Below are 21,990 nucleotides of genomic sequence, written 5' to 3' on the forward strand. Positions count from 1 at the left end.
CCCTCTTCTGGCATTTTGGTGTACATGTAGGTAGAGCACTCATACAATTAAAAGTGACCATGTCATATGACCTAACAGTTCACTAGGTATACACTCTAAAGAACTGTAGGTAGGGATCCAAACGCACACATCCTCCCATGCCCACAGTGGCATTATGCAAAACAAGCTATGAACGAAGCAATTCAACTGCTATTGCACAGATGAAAATTTCACGTGCTGGGGCTGGAGAGGAAGCTCGGTGGCTAAGGAGCACTTGCTGCTCTTGCAGAGCAAGAGCAAAAACCTTCCAGTTCAGATCCCACCACCCACATAATGACACACGACCTTCTGTCGGTCCAGATCCAGGGATCTGAGCCCCTCCACAGGCACCGAATTCACATGGTGTGCTTACATACAGGCAAAACACGTATATGCACTTAAAAAATAGATAAATCAGAAAGAACTTTTAAATATACATGCTGGAATATTAGTTAGCCGGGAAAAAGAAGTTCTCACAAAAGCTACATACGGATGAGACTTAAAGGCATGTGCTGATTAAGCCATTCAGCAAAGCATGAAACCGGTATGGAGATAGCTAGAGCAGAGATGCTCAGGGAGTGGAGAAGGATGTGAAGTGGATGGAGGTCGGGGACAGAGCAACTGCCTAGCTGTCGTGTAGTTTGGGGCTCATACAGCTCTTTGAAGGGAAGAAGGAAGGGAGGGGGGAAAGAGAGGAGGTGGGAAGGAGAGAGAGGATGGATAGAGTGAAGGAGAGGCGATTGCAGCTGGGCCACCGTGGAAAACAGAAATCTCGCTCCTCCCCCATACTCATTGGAGGGTAAAGACCAGATGGCTTCTGAAGGAGCCCCATGCTCCCACTGTCTGACTGTTAGTCTCCAAAGGGAGAAAACGTAGACTCGTAAAACACAGAAGGGGGATTTGAAACACACCGTATGCTCATCCTACCAAGCTCTCATCGGCTTCTCTTATTTTGGTTTTTTTGTTTGTTTGTTTCTTTTCGGAGCTGAGGACCGAACCCAGGGCCTTGTGCTTGCTAGGCAAGCACTCTAACCACTGAGCTAAAACCCAACCCCTCTGCTTCTCTTAATGAACATGCATTACCTTCATTTCACAGGGAGTCGAGCTAAGGCTCGGAGCAATAGTACTTCCCAAATCCATATGGCTTGTGAGGGCTGGGGCTAGGATTCAAACCTACTTTTTTTGTACTGTGTAACCCAGTCTCACCCTACCGTTCTGGTACATCTCACGGTTGCCTGTAGACTTGATGTCCGTCCCCCCTCCTCCTTGGAAAAAGCTGTTGCCCTGAAATTAAAAATCTATGCCCAGACTCCTGTCTTGGCAGACAAACGAGACGCTTGGCAGCAAACTGATTACTGGATGAAAGCACTTTAAAGTGGAAGGACGTGGAGGACCGGAAGGAAGGAAAGTGCGCATCTCCTCTCCACTCAGCACCTCCGTGGCTCAGACAGAAACACGAAAGGGATGAAACCTAGGGATGGCAGCACTCAGTGTACAGCAAACTTAGTGATACTTCTTCCCAGGAGTGTTTGTTATAGGATTCATTTGACTCTTTTGTCTAGGAGCAGACAAATAGACAATAGACAAAAGGTAACTATATGGTCTCCGCCTATAAATCATCCAATCAGTGAGATCTCTTCTAACAAAAAGGACCCAGTTCTTCCAGACACCAAGGAGACTTTTCTAACAAAATACTCTATTAAGTATATAATATTCTTACATATAAAAATCATAATAGATAATCAACTTATTTTATACGATTCTTAAATGAAAGGGCTGGGGTTAGAACTCGGTGGTCCTGGTTTTGCCTTTCATATGCAAGGCCCTGAATTTCATCTTCAGCACCACAAAAAAAAAAGAAGAAAGAAAGAAAGAAAGAAAGAAAGAAAGAAAGAAAAGAAAAGAAACAAAACAAAAGAGATGAGACAAGAAGGTACTCTAATTAGAAATCAAATAAACTATTGCTTGAATAGAACCACTTAAAAGCATTTTCACATTGAATAGCCTGTCTCAGAAAGAGTTCACATTTGCCCTTTTTCTGGTTTTCTTTTCGTGGCTGTAATAAAATAGCCCTGACCAAATCAACTGAGAGAAAGAAAGGGTTTATTCATTATTTTACAGGCTACACCTCATCACTGGGAAGCCAGGGCAGGAACTCCAGGCAGGAACTATGGAGGACTCCAGCACCTGCCTGGGGATGGTGCCACCCACAGTGGACTGGGCCCTTCTACATCAATTAATAATCAACACAATGCCCCGACAGACCCAAGATAAAGACAATGATTCTCTCTTGTTATCCCAAGTGATTGTAGTGTGAGTAAAGTTGACTATTAATGCAAACTAGACTGTGTTTGCATTGTTACATGTATCTTTCAACACAATAGAAGGGAGGAATGTTCAGAAATTAGTTACTTCAAGCTGCACAAATGAAGTGTGATGAGGCAGGGGATAGAGGATGCTACTGTTCAGCACAAGAAATGATTTCATTTCTCTTTCATCCTGGGCTTCTTAGATAGATGAATCTCTAAGAGAAAAATTTCTAATATATTTCAGTCTTTGAGCTTCTGGCTTGTTTTTCCTCAAAATATGAATTCATTTCTAAGATGGACCTAGGGAAAAGTATCAGTAACCCCAGACTTGGGAGGAAGAGACAGGAAGATTACAAGTTTAAGGCCAACCTTGAAAACATGATGAATTCCAGGCCAGCCTGGACTACATGAGACCCATGCCTCAAAAGTATATAAATGAATGAGACTAAAAGATGGCTAAATGGATAAATAGTACCCACGTAATCCTGATGACGTCAGTTGGTTCGACCCCCAGAACACACATGGAAAGCTAAACCGGTGGTGTGCATCTGAGGTCCTAGCACTCCACTGTGAGATGGGAGGCAAAAAGAACTAAGAAGCTCACTAGCCAGCTAGTCTGGAGGATGTACACACACTGACAGAGACCCTGGAAGATAAATGTGTCCTCTGGCCTCCACATGTGTGCTACAGCATGTACACACCCACACGCACGCACACAGAGAGAGAGAGAGAGAGAGAGAGAGAGAGAGAGAGAACAAGAAAAAAGAACAAGAGAAAGAGAGAAAGGGGGAGAGGGAGAGGGGAGAGAGAGAGAGAGAGAACAAGAAAAAAGAACAAGAGAAAGAGAGAAAGGGGGAGAGGGAGAGGGGAGAGAGAGAGAGAGAGAGAGAGAGAGAGAGAGAGAGAGAGAGAGAGAGAAACAAAGAAAGAAAGGTGGAAAGGTGGCTCATAGGAAGAACAACATTGGTTGGCCAGTCCACCCAGTGCTCCCAGGAACTAAACCACTAACCGAGGAGTGTACAAGGAGAAATACATGCCTCCAGGTACATCTGTAGCAGAGGATACCCTCTTCTGACATCAGTAGGAGGGGAGGCCCTTGGTCCTGTGGAAGTTTGATGCCCCACTGTAGAGGGATGCTGGAGCGGTGGGGTGGGAGACGATGGGTGGGCAGAAGAGAACCCTCATAGAGACAAAGGGGGAGGAGAGGGCAGATGTGGGATGGGGGGGGTTGTGGAGAGGTAACCAGGAAGTGGGCTATCATTTGAGATGTAATGACTAGAATGATTAACAAAAAAATTAGAAAAAAAAGAAAGGTGGCTGGGAATGTAGCTAAAGGGTTATAGCTTAGCTGGCACAGGGTTCCCACAGCACAGGGTTCCACAAGGCCCTGGATTTGATTTCCAATGGGCCAGAAAACCAGGTAAGGAGGCTCACCACCGTAACCTCAGCAGTGGGAAGACGGAAGCAGGGAGATCAGAAGTCCATGGCCATCTTCTACTACACAAGGAGGGTAAGACCAGCCTGGGCTGCCTAAGATTCTGTCTCAACAAGGCTTCTCTTTTGACACAATACAGTAACCCTCCATCCCCCATCCTTTGGGACATATAATTATGTTTAACAGACATCTTTTCAGCTCAAGGGGACGCTTTTGAGATAAAATTCTCTCACTAACAAAAAGTCTACCTCATAGGAGACTTTGAGATGGCACAGCAGAGGTGCTCTTCCAGAGGTCCTAAGTTCAATTCCCAGCAACCACCTGGTGATTCACAACCATCTGTAATAAGTTCTGATGCCCTCTTCTGGCAAGCAGGTATACATGCAGATACAGCACTCATATATGATAGATAGATAGATAGATAGATAGATAGATAGATAGATAGATAGATAGATAGACAGACAGACAGATCTTTTAAAAAATAACTTTCAAAAAGTCTGCCTCAAGCTGGAGAGATGATTCAGCTGTTAAGAGCATTGGCTGTTCTTCCATAGGTCCTGAGTTCAAATCTCAGAACCCACATGGCAGCTCACAACTGTCTGGAACTCCAGTTCCAAGGGATCCAACACCCTCATACAGACACACGTACAAACAAAACACCAATGCTCATAAAATAAAAAACTGATGAATGAACAAATAAACCTTTTTTAAAATTTAAACTAGTTTTAAAAAGTCTACCTCAAAACAAAATAGAATAGAATAAAATAGTTTCTAAGTTTAACAAGTAATGATATAATGAGAGAGAGAGAGAGAGAGAGAGAGAGAGAGAGAGAGAGAGAGAGAGATCTTATGGTATTTTCAAGATAAATAAAATGATAAAATGGCATAAGTACTTTGATTTTAAAAAACAAATTTTTTTATCAGGGGTAAGCTAAGGTAGGATCTCATGTAGCCCAGGCTGACTTCAAAATCCTCTGATCCAGAGTCCTGGAACTTCAGGCATGTGTCAGCCCTCTCAGATTACTTTCCTGAATTATTACTTAATAACTAATATGCCTCTAATATAATTGAGTTATTTGAATAAGTGATTATTATTATTCCAGCATTTCATGGTGCTAGGCTGCCTTTCTTTTCAAGTTTAATTTTTACTCACCACTTTTTTAAATTGATAGGACAAAAGAAAGTTTAACAAATAAAAACATGAGATAGAGAGATGACTCAGTGGTTAAGAGCACTGTCTGCTCTTCCAGAGGTCCTGAGTTCAATTCCCAGCAACCACATGGTGGCTCATAACCATCTGTAAAGAGATCCGATGCCCTCTTCTGGTGTGTCTGAAGACAGCTACAGTGTACTTATTATAATAAACGAATAAATCTTTAAAAAATACATGTAAGTTTAATTTTTGAAATCTTAACACTTTGATATATATATATGGAGGGGTGAGGGCTCTCCTAGCTCTGGCTGTTCTAGAACTTGCTATGTAGACTAGGTTGGCCTCAAACTCACAGAAATCCACCTGATTCCACCTCCAGAGTGCTGAGATGAAAGGTGTGTGCCACCGCTTCCAAGTTTTTAAAAGCCAAAGTGAAGTTGTCCTGTTTTAAATTGTGGTTCAAAAGGAATCATGAGCTGCTATTATCCCAAAGAGAACAAAGAAATCTAGTTAAGAAGTAACAGATGGGAGCTTAAAAATAAGGTAGTGATTTGAAACACTCTATAATAAGCATGTATCAGTTTTATAATGGAGCAATAGAAGCAATAGAAAGCCGTGCTAATTAAATCCCTGTCCTCCTTCCTATGAAGGGAAAACTCCTCCACTTCTCTGCTCACTCCTGCTCTGTGTTTTTCCGTCTGTCTAAAAGAGAAACAAGGGGCTGGAGAGACGGTTCAGAGGTTCGGTACTCGTGCAAAGATTCCGGTTCAATTCCCAGAACCCGTGATCGTTCCTAACTCTAATTCCCAGGGATCTGATGCTCTCTTCTGACCTCAATAAGCAAGAGGCATGCATGTGGGGCAACAGACATCCATGCAGGCAAAATGCTCAAGTACATAAAGTAGTAAAATAAAACAAACCTAAAAGTATTAAAAATTAAAAGGTAAATATCTTTTTAAAAGAAATAATAAGATGAAGTAGAAACAACCGAACTAAGCAGAAACGTAGAAAAGCTACAGTGTGCAGACCAACTAAGCAGCAAAAGCAGAGAGGAAAGTCTGGCGTGGTGCTCCAGATACCAAATCACCTCCTTACACACTTTGGCAAAGCATCTGTCCTGCCGTAGTCACCACCACACATGTATGTGTTCGTTTGTCTTGTGTGTGGTGCACAGAGATTGAACCCAGAGCTGCTGCATGATAAACGAGAAACACTGCAGACAAGCAGCCACAGGTCTGGGTTTCAGTGGGACTCAGGGTTCTACGCCAAACCTACCGCCATCGACTGCTGTCAGCGGCCCACAACGCTGGTCGTTCTAAGCTCTCGGTCCTCATTAATAGGAAATGGTAAACCTTGTAGTGATCCTAACCTGTATATTATTAAGGGTACTTTCCATCTTTCAAATGTTTGGTTGTACTTCCGTCCAGTTCTGATATCCTGCCTAATGCAAAACTTTTTTGTCACTGCCAACTTTTTCAGGAAGAAGAGTCCATGCTTCCTAAAAGCACTTATCGGTGTGTATTCATTACACTGCACGCCTGTAACACGATCCCAGGCCCACCTTTTAAAGAGCCGAGTGTGTGTGTGTGTGTGTGTGTGTGTGTGTGTGTGTGTGTTCTTGTCGTTTCTGTTACTCATGGAGGTCATTTGGAAACCCCTCCTCAGTAGATTTCAACCCATTACTCTCAGATCTAAACAAGGGTAGATGTCTTGGGGAACTAAAGGCTGGTTTCCCCTCCTCACGATTGGATTGTGATTTTCCATCATCCGTGCATCCATGCACTTGTCCCAAAAAAACTTCCAAAATAAGGTCAAATCCTTCTTCACAAATGTCTACCCCCCAGAGATGCCAACCCCTAGTGTGGGTAAGCTTGGGAGGCCTGAGCCCTCCCTAAGAAGCCACTGATAGTTGCTGGCTACCAGAAGAGGGGATGCCATGTTCTTCACTGGTGTAAGCCATGTGTTAGCTGCCCGTGTGCCAGAAAATTGTATCCCCCCACCCTATGCACTCGACCCTGATTTAAACCAGTGCATCGATTAAAACAGACATGCTGAGCCCATCCTTGAAACCCTTCAGGAAGAGACAGCTAATTGGCACCATTTGTCTTCACAAAAGAACTTCCCGGTGCTCGGTCCACTGGAAACCTAGTTGTGTGACTCAGAAGTCTCCACAGATGACCTGAGACCCAGGTGGAAACCTGACACTGCATGGAGACCACCAGGGAAACACTGGTGTCACTGTTAATGAAGAGTCCAACAACTTCTTCTTGGGAGTAAAAAGCTAATTCAGTATTTTATAATTTTCCTCATCTCTTCAAAATGTCTAAATGGCTCTCTGTCTCTGTCTTTCTGTCTCTCCTCCTGTCTCCCTCCTCCTCCTCCTCTTCTTCCTCCTCCTCTTCCTCCTCCTCTTCCTCCTCCTCCCCTTCCTCCTCCTCCTCCTTCCTCTCTCTCTCTCTCTCTCTCTCTCTCTCTCTCTCTCTCTCTCTCTCTTTCTCTCTCTCTCCAGGACATTCACGCACACCATCATGACACTATAGAAAGAAAAGCATCAACTGTGCACAGTTCAGCAGTGTCCAATCTCACCCTCTTTATGAAACAGAATTCAATCCCACCTCTCACCATAATGACAATCTACTTCTTATCTACTTTCTGTTAGTCTCTGGTTTATGCACATTTTGTTAAATGTAGCTCTGGGTGCCCTGCATGCTTCCTATGTCTTCAAGTTGACTTCTCTGGGGACTAGGAAGATGGGTCAGTGGTTAAAAGCACCAGCTGCTCTTGCAGAGGGCCAGTTTGGGTCTGTTCTCAGCACTACACGGTGGCTCAAGACATCTATAACTCCAGTTCTAGAGAACGGTATGCCCACATCTGACTTCCATGGGCAACAGACATGCGTGTGGTGTGTGTACATACATGCAAGCTAAATATTCATACACATAAAATAAGACAAATTTGACTGCTTTAGTCAAATGTAAGTGAAGTCAGGCCGTATTTGTCTGGACTTTATTTCATTAATTTATCTGTTGCTACAGTGGGTAAGGCGCGTGCCCTGGTATGTGCGTAGAGGTCAGAAGCAAACGTTTTTGAGTTGGTCCTCTCCTTCCTCCTTCACATGGGTCGTGTAGACTGAACTTAAGTTGTTAGATTTGTGGGTTAAGTGCTGTGCTGCAATGAGCCACCTCACCAGGTCCTGTTTGTCTTTTTGGTTGGCTTGTAGCAGGGGACTGAGGAGATGGCCCAGTGGTTAAGAGTGCTTGCTGCTTGCTCTCCCAGAGTTCTGGGATTTGCTTTCCAGGACCTGCATCAGGTGGCTCATAGCTGCCAATAACTCCAGACTAAGGGAATCTATGATGTCTCCCTGACACTGTGAACACAGCACAGCACACACACACACACACACACACACACACACACACAGAGAGAGAGAGAGAGAGAGAGAGAGAGAGAGAGAGAGAGAGATCTTTTTTAAAAGGAACCGGATGTAAATCTCTCCTGAGAGACACAGCCAGAATATGGCAAATACATAGGCGAATGCCAGCACTGAACTCCCAGTGAACGTGATTGTTGGGGGGAGGGCGGTAATGAGGGGAGGATGGGGAGGGGAACACCCATGTAGAAGGGGAGGGGGAGGAGTTAGGGGGATGTTGGCCTGGAAACCAGGAAAGGTAATAACAATTGAAATGTGAATAAGAAATACCCAATTTAATGAAGATGGAGAGAAAAAAAAAGAAGAGGGCATCGGATCTCATTACAGATGGTTGTGAGCCACCATGTGGTTGCTGGGAATTAAACTCAGGACCTCTGGAAGATCAGTCAGTGCTCTTAACCACTCTCTCCAACCCAGAAGAATCTTTTAAAAGAGATTTAGTATCTTCAAACATTGTATATTTTGGGTTTTTTGTTTCTTTGTCTGTCTATCTGTCTGTCTTTTGTTTTATTCTGCTGTTTTTGAGACAGAGTCAGACTACGTCGTCTTAGCTAGCCTGGAACTTATTATATAGACCACACTGGCCTTAAACTCACAGAGATCCATCAGCCTCTGTCCTCCAAATGCTGACATTAAAGATGTGTGCCGCAGCACCTGATGCCACCGTATTTTGAGACAGGGTCTCTCACTGAACCTGGAGCTCACATCAACCACTGAAGACCACTGGAATTGAAGGAAAAGTTGCTGACAGCCCAGGCTAAGGGAAAGACATTAGGAATCGCAATGAGTCAGGCACAGTGGCGTGTGATAGGATTAGCTCCTTGAGGGACTGAAGCAGGAGTGCGGATCATGAATGTGTGGCTAGCCTGAGCTATATGGAGGGGTCCCCATATAAAAAAAAAGAGGAGGAGGAGGGTGGAGGCGAGAGAAGTCCTTGAGGAAAGAAAAGGGAAGGAGAGGGACCTGCATCAGGTGACTCACAATTGCCTATAACTCCAGCTTAAGGGAATCTATGATGTCTCCCTGACACTGTGGATACACACACACACACACACACACACACACACACACACACACACACACACAGAATAGTTAGACTCTTTTAAAAGAGATTTAGTGTCTCTTTTAAGTAGGCAAGGGAGGAGGGGAGAGAAGGGAAAAGATCCACCTCACCTCAGTCTAAAGGGCTATAATTAAGAAAATGAATGAGACAGAGTAGAACAGGCCTTTAATCCCAGCACTCAGGAGGCAGAAGCATAGATCAATGTGATAAAGAGGGAAGGGGTTGGGCTATAAAACTAAGAATATATGGGGAAAACCATATAGAAAGCTACTGTTTCAGAACCTCACTAATAATTGTTTAAGAGTTTGAACGGGGGTTGGGGATTTAGCTCAGTGGTAGAGCGCTTGCCTAGTAATCGCAAGGCCCTGGGTTCGGTCCTCAGCTCAAAAAAAAAAAAAGAGTTTGAACGGACCTACCATGAATAAGACTCCCCCAGAAGACAGGGGTTATTGAATCAAAATCCCAACAACAGGCATGAGATCTTCCCGTGTGAGCTCTCAGTTAAGGAAGCTTTGGAGCCCAACCCCAAGTGATTCAGGATATTGCCACTACTTTTTACTGCCCCCCAGAATAGGATGGATGGCAAGACCCTAGTGCTGACAACACTGCCCACTGTGCTCACAGGATGTAGAGAACTGAACTGAACCGAGGCTCTCTTGGTCTATTGGCTAGCTTTCATAGTTCCTGAGATGCCATTCAAGCCACTGAGAGAGAAAAGCCATCTGCAGCTTACCTTGCTGTGGACCCTGTGCGCTACAAGAACAATGCCAGGCAAAATGCCCCTACTGTGTACTGGTGGCAAGACTTTTATGGGGCCAACCCACCACTTTCTGATTGGATTTGAGGCCCACTCCATAGGAAGGAATTCATATCTGGCACTATAAACCCTAGTCTAGACCATATGGTTAGAGAGAAGATAGGCCACAGAGGAAAACTAACTATTGTTCTGTTAAATGAATATGATGTCAAGCTGCCTTTAAATAGTCATGATTACATCCGTAGATTGATGCTGCTCTCAGTCTCCATTGGAGAAGCTTTTCTCACCCCCCAGTGAACAGAGTCAATACAGAGACTGACAAGGGGTGCTGAAGTAAATGACTGTTGAGTGTTCAGCCCTAAAGGAAACATCACCCCCTCAATGGCTCATAGAAGAGGAAATAGAACGTAAGAGATGGAGGACAGTAGAAGTCCTAAAAACAGTGTCTTCTGGGCATGACCGGACTCTGCATCTAAGACCTCACCACAGCTCCAGTTACCTGCACAAGATATGCAGTCAAGGCCAGTCATGGTGGCCCACTCCTCTAACTCCAGCACCCAAGCGGCCAAGGCAAATGGATCTCTGTGAGTCTGAAACCAGCTTGGTCTACACAGTGAATTCCAAAAGAACCAGTGTTATATACAGAGACCCTGTCTCAAAACATAACACACACACACACACACACACACACACACACACACACACACACACACCAGTCAACGTTTCGTCATGAGGGGCTCAAGAGGCCCCACTTCTCTAAAGAACAGTTGTCAGTTAATTATTGCTGGGGGAAGTTGCTGTTTCCTACACTGGGGGAGCCACTGACAAGTTGCCTACATCCCAGTACATACTCTCTCATCCGTGCTCACTCAAGGAATCCACAATGAGCTCAAATGGTCACCAGAGGGGGGGGGGGGTTCCAGCAGAAATGGGAGGGAATACAAGCAAAAATACAGTGTGAAAATGACCAGAATTTATTATATTCGTGTGTGATTATCAATAAATTAATATATGTCAGGGCATGGTGGCAAACAACTTTAATCCAACACTCAGGAGGCAGAAGCAGGTGGATCTCTGTGAATTCAAGATCAACCTGGTCCACTGAGAGAGCTTCAGGACAGCCAGAGTCACATAATAGAGATACCTGCACATCCACGTTCCTTTAGAGTACTCACAGTAGCATAGGAATTGAACTAACCTAGATGCCCATCTGGAGAAGAGTAGGTGACAAAATATAGCATATGTGTGTGCGTGCATACATGTATGTGTCACACACGCATGTGCACGCGCACACATATACACACCACACACACACAATGGAACTTTACCCAGCTCTGAACAAAGTTGAAATTGTAGAAATTGGTGAAAAACAGGTAGCTCTGGAAAGTATTATATTAAACAAATTGGCCTAGTCTCAGAAAAATAGAAACAATGTGCTCTTGCTGGTATATAGATCCTAGCTTGTAATATATGTTTGTATGTGACAGGCTGTGAGATGAGAGATGAGACTCTCTGAGATGAGGGAGGAGACTATGAGAAGAGAATAGAGATGCCGAGAAAGGCAGGGGGTAGGAGGGTGCCATAGACCAATGTATCAAGATAGTGGAGAGAGGGCTGATGGTGTAAGAAGGTACCAAAAAAAAACAGTTTTTGAAAAAAATGTCCTATCAAAACTTAACTTTGGTATGCTAATATAAAAGAAAAGAAAAAGAATAAAGCCAGGAGGACTGGGGGTTCATCATAAAAGCAAGACAGGGCTCCAGAGATCAGAGAGAGAGAAAGAAAGAGAAAATATCGATAGCAATGGGTGAACATTAAAAAAAAATAGGTCTAAATATTTCCAGCAGTGCCCATGCACAAACCCTCCTGTCATTCACATCCTTGGCCCATAAAATGTCCATCTGTTTCACCAGTTACATTGAAATCATTCACTTTATGAGAGAGCTTGTAAGTTTCAAGAGTCCCTCCCTTCCTACCCTTCTGGTTGGTTTTCTCTTGTTTGACTTTGCTGGCTCCAATGTCAAATGGAGGAAACGCTTCTCAGCTCACTGTCTGCCTACACTCTGTATCTTTCCAGTTGTCCTGAGGGGAGCTAGCTTTTCCAGAAAGACAACGTGAACTAGAGACTGTCATAAGAATCAATGAGAATTACTTGAATATTTGTCGGGAGGCAGGGCAGGGCTATCAAATGAAAACCAATCTGATATATTCTAAAAGGAAAATAAGGTTGTTTCAGTCTTTTAGCCATTCACTTTGTGGGGCTTTGAGTAAGAATGGCTCCCCTAGGATCATATATTTGAGAAGGATGAGAACCATTTTAGAGATGTGGTTCCTTGTTGGAGAAAGTGTGTCCCTGGGAGTAGGCTTTAATGTTTCAAAAGCCCATGCCAGGACCAATCTCTGTGCCTCTCTGTCTCTGTCTCTGTCTGTCTCTCCCTCCCTCCCTTCCTCTCCACCCTCCTATTCCATTGCCATGCATGCTGTCATACTCCCTACCATAATTACGGGCTGACCCTCTGAAACCGCAAACAAGACCCCATTAAAAGTTTTCTTTTTTAAGAGTTGCTAAGGTCATGGTGTCTCTTCACAGCAATAGAAGAGTGACTAGGACACATTTTCATTCCTAAGTTGCTGTCTCGATAAGACAGTGTGCTGTCAACACACTCACAGAGGCATGCCGTGTACATAGGAGCACTGTCTGTCATAACAGAAGATTGCAAAGGGCACATGTGACCATCAGCGGGAGCTGTTAATAAATTCATCTCCTTTCAGAGCAGAGGGATGGGCTCCGTGGTTAATAGCACTTGTTCTGGAGTTCATTTCCCAGCATCCACATGGTAGCTCTCAACTATCTGTTAACTGCAGTGCCAGACAATCTAGCACTTTCTTCTGGCCTCCAACTACACTAGGCACACCCAGGCCCAGGGGGATCTGTCATACTATTCTGTTCTCCTTGGACATTGCATGCCTGTTTCACAGACATATAAGCAGGGGAAATGCCCAATCACATAAATAGAACAAATAAGTCTTTTTTTAAAAAAAGGAAAAACATTGAATGCTGAAAATGGGTTGAATTGATCATTGAAGTATGCTAGTTATGTAAGTGTGTGTTCTTTGAATTCTGTGAATACCCAATACTATCGTCACCCTTTGTATTCAGCCACTGAACAGCAAACCCAACATATTGATTCCTCTTAGAATTCCCCTGCTTCGTTCATAATTATAACTCTCTTCTCCCTTAACTACAGTGCCTGCGTTACTTAGGTTTCCCAGCCTTGAGTCTAAACTGAAATGAAAGAGTTGTACTGGTGTGCCAGCAGTGGGATTTAAAAGTCTTTAGTCTGTGATATTGCAATTTTGCAGACCGTAATGGCCTGCCCTTGAGTGGATGCCCAAGCAAACTCATTTCCTGTCAGTATCCCCTGCTAATGCACTTCTGCCTGCAGTTACCATCGACGTCTAAGGACTCCACTGCAGAGGGTGTGCTCTGAGAGCACAACGCCATCTTCTGGCAGAGTTCCTGGGAGGAAGGAAACATTGAAAGACCACTGCAGTGATCTGGTTCTGGGAAAACCACCCTGAGATGTGACTCTCGTTTCCCTCCTGTTTTAGAATTGGGTTGCTCATCTGAAGGCAAGTAAAAGACCTGATCGTTGGAAACTGATCTAAAATAAAAATGTATGTAATAAACAATTGGAAATTCCTCACATTCCAGAACTAGGAAGAGAACGCTAAATCCCAGTTCAAGTTCTGTGAGTCTCAGAGGCAGGGAGATGACTCAGGGGTTGACAGAACTTGCTGCAGCTGCCTCAGGCTCTGTCCCCCGCATCCACAACTCCAGCCGTAACTCCAGTTCCTAGGAACCTGACACCCTTTGGCCTCTGTAGGCACCAGACATACACACGGTGTGCATACGTATACACAAGCAAAACACTCATACATATAAAATAAAAATGAATCAAAGGATCTCTCTTACATTTCTAAAGTTGGATTGATTCTGTAAGTAAATGAAAAATCTGCATATTATTAAACTTCACTGTCAACAAAATTGTTTTAATTTTGTTTTTTTGTTTGTTTATTTATGTACATTTTACTTTATGTATATGATGTTGTGCCTGCATGTATGTCTGTGAACCAGGTATGTACCTGGTAACCAACCACAAACGCCAGAAAAGGAAATAGGTCTTCTGGACGGGAATCACAGGCAGTTGTCAGCCACCATGTGGGTGCTAGGAGTTGAACCAGGTCCTTTAGAAGAGCAACAAGCACTTTTAAACAACACGTGGTAGGGCACACCTTTAATCCCAGCACTCAGGAAGTCGAGGCGAGTGAATATTTGAGTAGGAGGCCAGCCTGGTTTACAGAGTGGGTTCTAGGACAGTCAAGGCCACACAGAGAAACCCTGTCTCAAAAAAACACAAATAAACACATATGAAAACTATCAGGAAAAAGAAACAGCCCACCAGTTAAGTACAGTGACTGCTCGTCCAGAGAATCAAAGGACCAGAGTTCAGTTCCCAAGCACCCATATCAGAGAACCTGCAAACTGCGGCTCCAGGGAATTGGACACCTACTCTAGCCTCAGTGGGCACCTGTACACACATGGCAGATGCATAGGCACAAAACATGTACAAAAATATAATAAAAATTGATCTTAAAAAAATATCTATCCATCCAGCTGGAGAGATGGCTTAGTGGTTAAGAGCACTGGCTGCTCTTCCCGAGGTCCTGAGTTCAATCCCAGCAGCCACCTGGTGGCTTACAACCATCTGTAATGGGATCTGATGCTCTAATCTGGCACGCAGGTGTGCATGCAGATAGAGTGCTCATATACATAAAATGAACAAATAAGGGGCTGGAGAGATGGCTCAGTGGTTAAGAGCACTGAGTGTTCTTCCTAGAGGTCCTGAGTTCAATTCCCAGCAACCACATGGTGGCTCACAATCATCTGTAATGGGATCTGATGCCCTCTTCTGGTGTGTCTGAAGACAGTGACAGTGTACTCACATACATAAAATAAATAAATAATTCTTTAAAAAAAATGAACAAATAATTTTTTAAAACATCTGTCCACCAAATCACTTGTTTCTTATTGGTATTGTGAGGCATGCATAGCTGTGGACACTCCGGCTCATGAGGAGGCTCCCCACAGTCTAACTGCAGTGTTGATGAGTGGGGACTGGACATCCCCTGGGCTGTTGGCACTGGAATAAGCACCCCTAGGAGCGGACTCTGAGTTCTGAATACTTCGGTACAAAGTTGATTGCTTTGGCGCTTCCCAAGCAGGCCAGAAAGCAGTAAGTGCCAGAATTTCTGCAAATGATAAGTAGATATTATTATGAGAAGATATCATGCACCCAATTTCACACACACACACACACACACACACACACACACACACACATGCACACACTCACACACACATGCACACATGCACACATGCACACACACACATGCACACATGCACACACACACACCCCAAACCAGTATAATCCCAGGCCACAACGCACTGGGTGGCTATTTGAGAGGCACCCCTGCATGGCACACTAGCCCCTAAACAGGCATACAAATAACCTAGCTGACACACTTTTATCTATTAAACGTCGGTTTCCTACCTCGACCCCCTGAGCTCTCTCAGACACTGAGCCACCAACCAGGCAGCATACACCAGCTGGTCTGAGGCCCCCAACACATACACGGCAGAGGACTGCTGGGCCTGGCCTCAGTGAGAGAAGATGACCTAACCCTCCAGAGACCTGAGGCTCCAGGGAGTGGGGAAGGTAGTGAGAGGCGGGGAAGGGGATCCTCTTAGAGACAGGGAAGGAAGGAATGGGATGAAGAACTTTTTTTAGAGAGCAGATCTAGAGGGGACACCACCTGAACTGTAAAAAAATGATCAAAGATATTTTTTTTAATTTTTTAAAAGATTTTATTTATTCATTTTATATATGACAAGTACACTGTCACTATCTTCAGACACACCAGAAGAGGGCATCGGATCTCTTTACAAATGGTTGTGAGCCACCATGTGGTTGCTGGGATTTGAACTCATGACCTCTGGAAGAGCAGTCAGTGCTCTTAACCACTAAGCCATCTCTCCAGCCCAAGATATTTTTTTTTAAAGAATTGGTTTGCTACTGTGGTGGTGTATGCCTTTAATACCAGCACTCGGGAGGCAGAAGCAGGAGGATGGATCTCTGTGAGTTGAAGGCCAGCCCTGTGTACAGAGTGAGTTCCAGGACAGCCAGCTACACAGAGAAACACTGTCTTGAAAAAAACAAATGAACAAACAAAGGTTCCCTGGCACTTATTCCAAGAAGAAAGTCAAAGCACCAATGTCTGTCTACCTGCTTCAGGGGAGCCAGGCATGGCATACTTTATAAGGAAATAATCAGTGTGCTGCCTTCCAGACTTCAGTGTATGTGATCTTGTGTCATCCACAGACGTCTGTCACTGAGGATTGTGAGTTCTACTTCAGTAGTTTTATGGAGCTAGCTGCTGCAGTAGCCGGGTGCTAGCTGGCACAGTCTAATGAACATTTATGGAACCATGTATTGTATTTTCCTTTTCTTTTTTTTTCTTTTTTTTTTTTTTTTGGTTCTTTTTTTTTCGGAGCTGGGGACCGAACCCAGGGCCTTGCGCTTCCTAGGTAAGCGCTCTACCACTGAGCTAAATCCCCAGCCCCGTATTTTCCTTTTCTTACACACAGCTAATTCTTTTTGTAACCATATCTTGAGTGCTAGAAGGGTTGTTATTAGTCTGACTTACAAAAACAAATCAGGAAATTCTTTTTTTTAAGATTTATTTTATGTATATGAGTACACTGTAGCTGTCTTCAGACACACCAGAAGAGGGCATCGGATCCCATTACAGATGGTTGTGAGCCACCGTGTGGTTACTGGGAGTTGAACTCAGGACCTCAGGAAGAGCAGTCAGTGTTCTTAACCACTGAGCCATCTCTCTAGCCCAGGAAACTTTATTAAAGACATTGAAGTAGGTTGCAAACGAACGTCTCAAATTGTGGAACACTCCATGTATTGAGCTTTCCCCCATACCATATTTGGGTTGACCTTTCAAATTTCTGCAACTGCAGAAAAGAGGGTAGCTAGTGTCTGCCGACTTGAATGGCTCCTCCAACCCTCCGTGTGAGGGGCTAGAGGGATAGCACTTCATTTACAGGCACAGAGTGTTAGCTCAGCGGTTAAGGGCACTGGCTGTTCTCCCAGGGAACCTGGGTTTGATTTCTAGTACCACGTGGTGGATCACAACCAGCTATTACTCCAGTTCCAGAGATCTGACTCTTCCGACCTCTAAGGACAGCAGACACTCGCATAGTACACAGACACATGTGCGGGCAAAGTACCCTATACATAAGATAATAGTCTTTTAAAATCTCAGCGCAAGGGTTGGAGAGATGCCCCCTAGTAAGAGTACTTGGTACACAAGTGTGATGATCCGGGTTTGTATCCCCGAACCCACACACATAAGCAGAAGCGCCTACTGGCCTTGGCACTTGGGAAAGAGACAAGCAGATTACTGAGACTTGCTGGCCGTCAGCTTAGCACCAGGATTTGTGAGAGTCCCTGCCTCACAGTAATAAGAACCACGAAAAAAGGGCTGAAGAGATGGCTCAGTGGTTAAGAGCACTGACTGCTCTTCCAGAGGTCCTGAGTTCAATTCCCAGCAACCACATGGTGGCTCACAACCATCTGTAATGGGATCTGATGCCCTCTCCTGGTGTGGCTGAAGACAGTTACAGTGTATTCATATATAATAAATCTTAATTTAAAAAAAAAGAACCATGAAAAAGCAGAATGCTCAATGTCCTCTCTGGCCTCCATGCATGCACCCTCACACATGGTGACATCTCAGCTCGTGTGAAGGTTTTGCCATTACTGATGAATTTCCAAACAGCCAGGGCTACGTGAAGAAACGCCGTCTCAAAGAGAGATCATGGAGGGGGTGGGGGGCTCGGGAGTCTGTTTTATCAACCCCTCCGGGTGATTCCAATGCACGACAAGCTGTAGCCACTTCTTTGAGTTGCACATGATCATTACCATCTTGAAAGAGAGCTGCTGTGATGACCCATACAAGATGCTCAGGAGGTCAGGGCTTTCCGTACTTCCTGGTAGGGAGAGATGGGTGAGTCACAAGACTCAAGGCTCACAGGACAATGAGATGCTTATCGAGATCCCAGATTCAAGGTTTCAAAGGCCACCAAATAAGAGAAAAGCAGCAGCTGAGGTGGTGAGGTGGAGCTTGTCTGAGTCACCCGTGCTCTGTGAGTAACTCCACTCAACTCATTGCTCCGCTCGGCTGGCCCTGGACAGAATCCTTCCTTCCTTCCCTCCTTCTTTCCTCCCTTCCTTCCTTCCTTTCTTTCTAGATTTATTTATTTATTTATTTACTTATTTACTTATTTATTATAAGTACCCTGTCGCTGTTGTCAGACACACCAGAAGAGGGCATCAGATCTCATTACAGATGGTTGTGAGCCACCGTGTGGTTGCTGGGATTTGAACTCAGGACTTCTGGAAGAGCAGTCAGTGCTCTTAACCGCTGAGCCATCTCTCCAGCCCCTAGAATCCTTTCTTTGTCTGTCAGTTCTGTCAGTGTCCTCTCTGCCTCGGAGGAACAGACATTTCTTTAAATCTTTCCAGGAAAAGTCACCCAACAGTTTGAAAGACAACAGTAAAGGTAATGAAAGGTGGCTTCTTGAGGCGACATGTGAAACTGTGTTCTGTGGCCAGCTGTGGTGGTGCACAGCTTTAATCCGGGGACTCCGGATGCAGAGGCAGGTGGATCTCTGTGATTCAAAGCCAACCTGGTCTACACAGTGCATTCTGGGACAGCCAGGGCTAACCAGAGAGACCTGTGGTCTAGAAAATAGCTCCAAGAGTATAAATCAAACGCCAGAGAATAAAACGAAATCAAACAGTTATGGGCACCCGCAATGTATCGAGCCCCTGGCTTGTTGTGGGTATATATAGCCTTCCAGAACACAATGCCAGTGAGGCAGTCTCTGCTCTCAGTGTCCCCCCTCCATGTTCCTCTCAGCTTAGCCCTCTGCTGGCACAAACCACTTTCCAATCATCCTGCCCTGTAATGTCTAAGAGGACACATTGACATGCATCCCTGTATCTCAGAGCCACAGACAAAAGAAAGCAATGGGCAGAAAGCTCATTTTCCACGCAATTAAAATGCACTCATAAAAAGATAATTGCTAGGAGAAGATTGGATGAGTCTGCAATTGGATGAGTCACCTGCTCTCTCTACCACGATGAGCCTTGGACTAACACCACCAAAATGGAGCGAGAACAATAGGCTACCCAAGGTTCATGCCACATGCTGCTGTCCTACAGGAAGCTTCGTGTGGCATCAGCAAAGAGAAACTCCAAAGCAAGCACAAGACATGAGACAATCTCTCTCCAGTGACATTTCAATAACCCAGGATAGCTCTCCACCATCTGCTCCCAGTCCTGGACCCTCCAGACCTCCAGATCGGTGACCCCACTATTCCCTGGGACTCCCCCTCAGTATCACCTACTCACCAGGGATATGGAGAATGGAGTGAAGGCAGTTTGAGTGATTTCTAATTCTCTTCCCATTGGTAAAGGGACAAAGAGCACACACCCAACCTTCTGTCTGCACGAGTCGGAGGGGCTGAATCAGATTGGGGGTGGTGGGAAGGCAAAGAGACAGAGAGAAAAGAAGGAAGGGGAGAGAGGGAGAGAGGGAGAGGAGGAGGAGAGGGAGGAAGGGAGAGGGGGAGGAGAGGGAGGGAGAGGGGGAGGGAGGGAGGGAGGGAGGGAGGGAGAGGAGGAGGGAGAGGGAGGGGGAGGGAGAGGGGGAGGGAGGGAGGGAGGGACTACCTGTTGTTACTTCATACAGCACTGACAGAAAAGGAGAAGAAAGACCAGGTATAAACACTGCTGTAGCCATCCAGGAACAGGAAATGCATACATGGCTGTACATGTGAAGAAACAGGAATGGGATGGTGGGACCATGAAGCCTATGCCTCAGAAATTTTCATTGGCAAGCTGGAAATCCAGGAAAGCCAAAAGTGTACGTTCTAACCCAAATCCAGAGACAGGACAACTCGAAGTGTCACTCATTTCCATGACTTCCTCTAGGAGGCAGCACTACCCCTGCTCCTGCTGCCTGAAGCTCTATGCACCTGAAAGTGAGATCAAGTAGAGAGTCTTCATTCCACACTACAAATTCCCAGGATCCACGAAGCCCTAATAAACACTACCCTCCAAACCCGCTTTGGGAATTATCCTAGGAGATCTAACTCTTCAAGAAGAAGGGAATTTGATGTCCTGGCTTTTGGCAAAATGTAGAGGAAGAAAATATGGAATTCCAAGAATCTGATACACCCTAGGTAGTGTCCAACAGACCATGCCAGAAGTCACTCTATCATGGCCTATGAGGACTGTCTGCTACCTCCCAGGCAGGACCCACGGCTCTAAATATGCTTTATATGCTGTAATAAAAGGTGTACATACCAAGTCTAATTCACCGTTTCAGTTTCTTGGCTTTGTTAAGCTGGCCTCCCTTCCTTAGTCTTCACTGTTACTTTGTAAGTTCAGGACCAGAGGTGTTCTAACTCCTGTGAGCATCCACCTAACGCAATCAGACTGCACTACAGCGGGCTGGCTGTCTTCCCCCAGCACGAACCTACGGTCCTCAGTACACCTAACTTGTGTGCCAGTCTGTTTTTGCAATGCTGGGGGAGAAACTCAGTGTGCTGTGTGTGCCCGGCGAGCACTTCTCACTGAGCCATCTCTCCAGCCCCACTCACACATTCTTTAAATGTTTTATTGATAAAACTTGTTGGGGAGGGTTGAGTAGAGATGGGGTCTTGTGTAATGCAGCCTGGCCTCAGAGGCACTATGACTCTGAATCCTGGGTCTCCATCCTGGTCCCTCACTACCCAAGTGCTATCAGAAGAGCACACACTGCCCAGATGTGGACACTACACCCGGTTTCTACAGCCTGGTCTCTAGTCACTTCTTTAATTTAGAGCTGAAATGGGAACTCTGTCCCAAATAAGAAAGCAGAACCGAGTCTCCGGCATTTCCAGTGTAGAGACTGGCTATGAAATACCAGGAGTCAAAAGAAACATAATGTCCAACAAAATAAGAAGCAACAGTGTATTTAAATTTCAGCCTTGCCCCCCCCCCCCCCGTGTGGTTACAACTGCCATGAGCTAAATGAGATGTTTTCCCTTTAAGAATACTTTCCTTTTTATTCATGTGTACACGCATGTTCAGATGCGTGTGGATGGGTATGTGGATGCCAAATACTCTCAAAGACCAGAAGAGGGCATCGCATCCCCTGGAACTGGAGTGGTTGTGACCTGCTACTATGTGTTGCTAGATACTGAACTCAAATCCTCAGAGTGGTAAATGTTCTTAACCCCTGAGCCATCTTTCCAGCCCCAGTTCCCTTAATATTGAGACACAGCAGATCCTGTACTGGCTTCTGAGCCCCAGCTGAGCCTCTGCCACTGCCGTGCACAGGTTTTCTATAAGTGGCATTAAAGGGAGCCAAGGAGATGGGAGTCAGGAAGATTGAAGGAGAAATACAGGAAATCCCTCGAGATTAAGTCTGTGAGCCTGGAGGGAATGATTTCTTCGCAGAAGAATCTCCTGTTTGTCGGGAGATAAATCTGGGTGAAGTTGTAGGCTCAGCTCAAATGTGTGCCGACCTGTGCTCTGAGGGCCTGGAGGACTATAAGCTACCGACTGTGTTTCCTCCCAGGAGTCCAGCTAGGTAGGAAGTCAGATCCTGTATAAACTTGGGGAACGAGACGATCTCTG

General features: G+C 45.1%; 1 protein-coding gene across 8 annotated transcripts in view; it reads right to left on the reverse strand.

Annotated features, from left to right (window-relative positions):
* Ank2 (ankyrin 2) overlaps positions 1-21,990 on the reverse strand; it is a 575,390-nt gene that overhangs the window by 505,154 nt on the left and 48,246 nt on the right.

Source organism: Rattus norvegicus, chromosome 2 (genome assembly GCF_021556685.1).
Source record: "Rattus norvegicus strain SHRSP/BbbUtx chromosome 2, alternate assembly SHRSP_T2T, whole genome shotgun sequence".
In the NCBI taxonomy this organism is placed as follows: domain Eukaryota; kingdom Metazoa; phylum Chordata; class Mammalia; order Rodentia; family Muridae; genus Rattus; species Rattus norvegicus.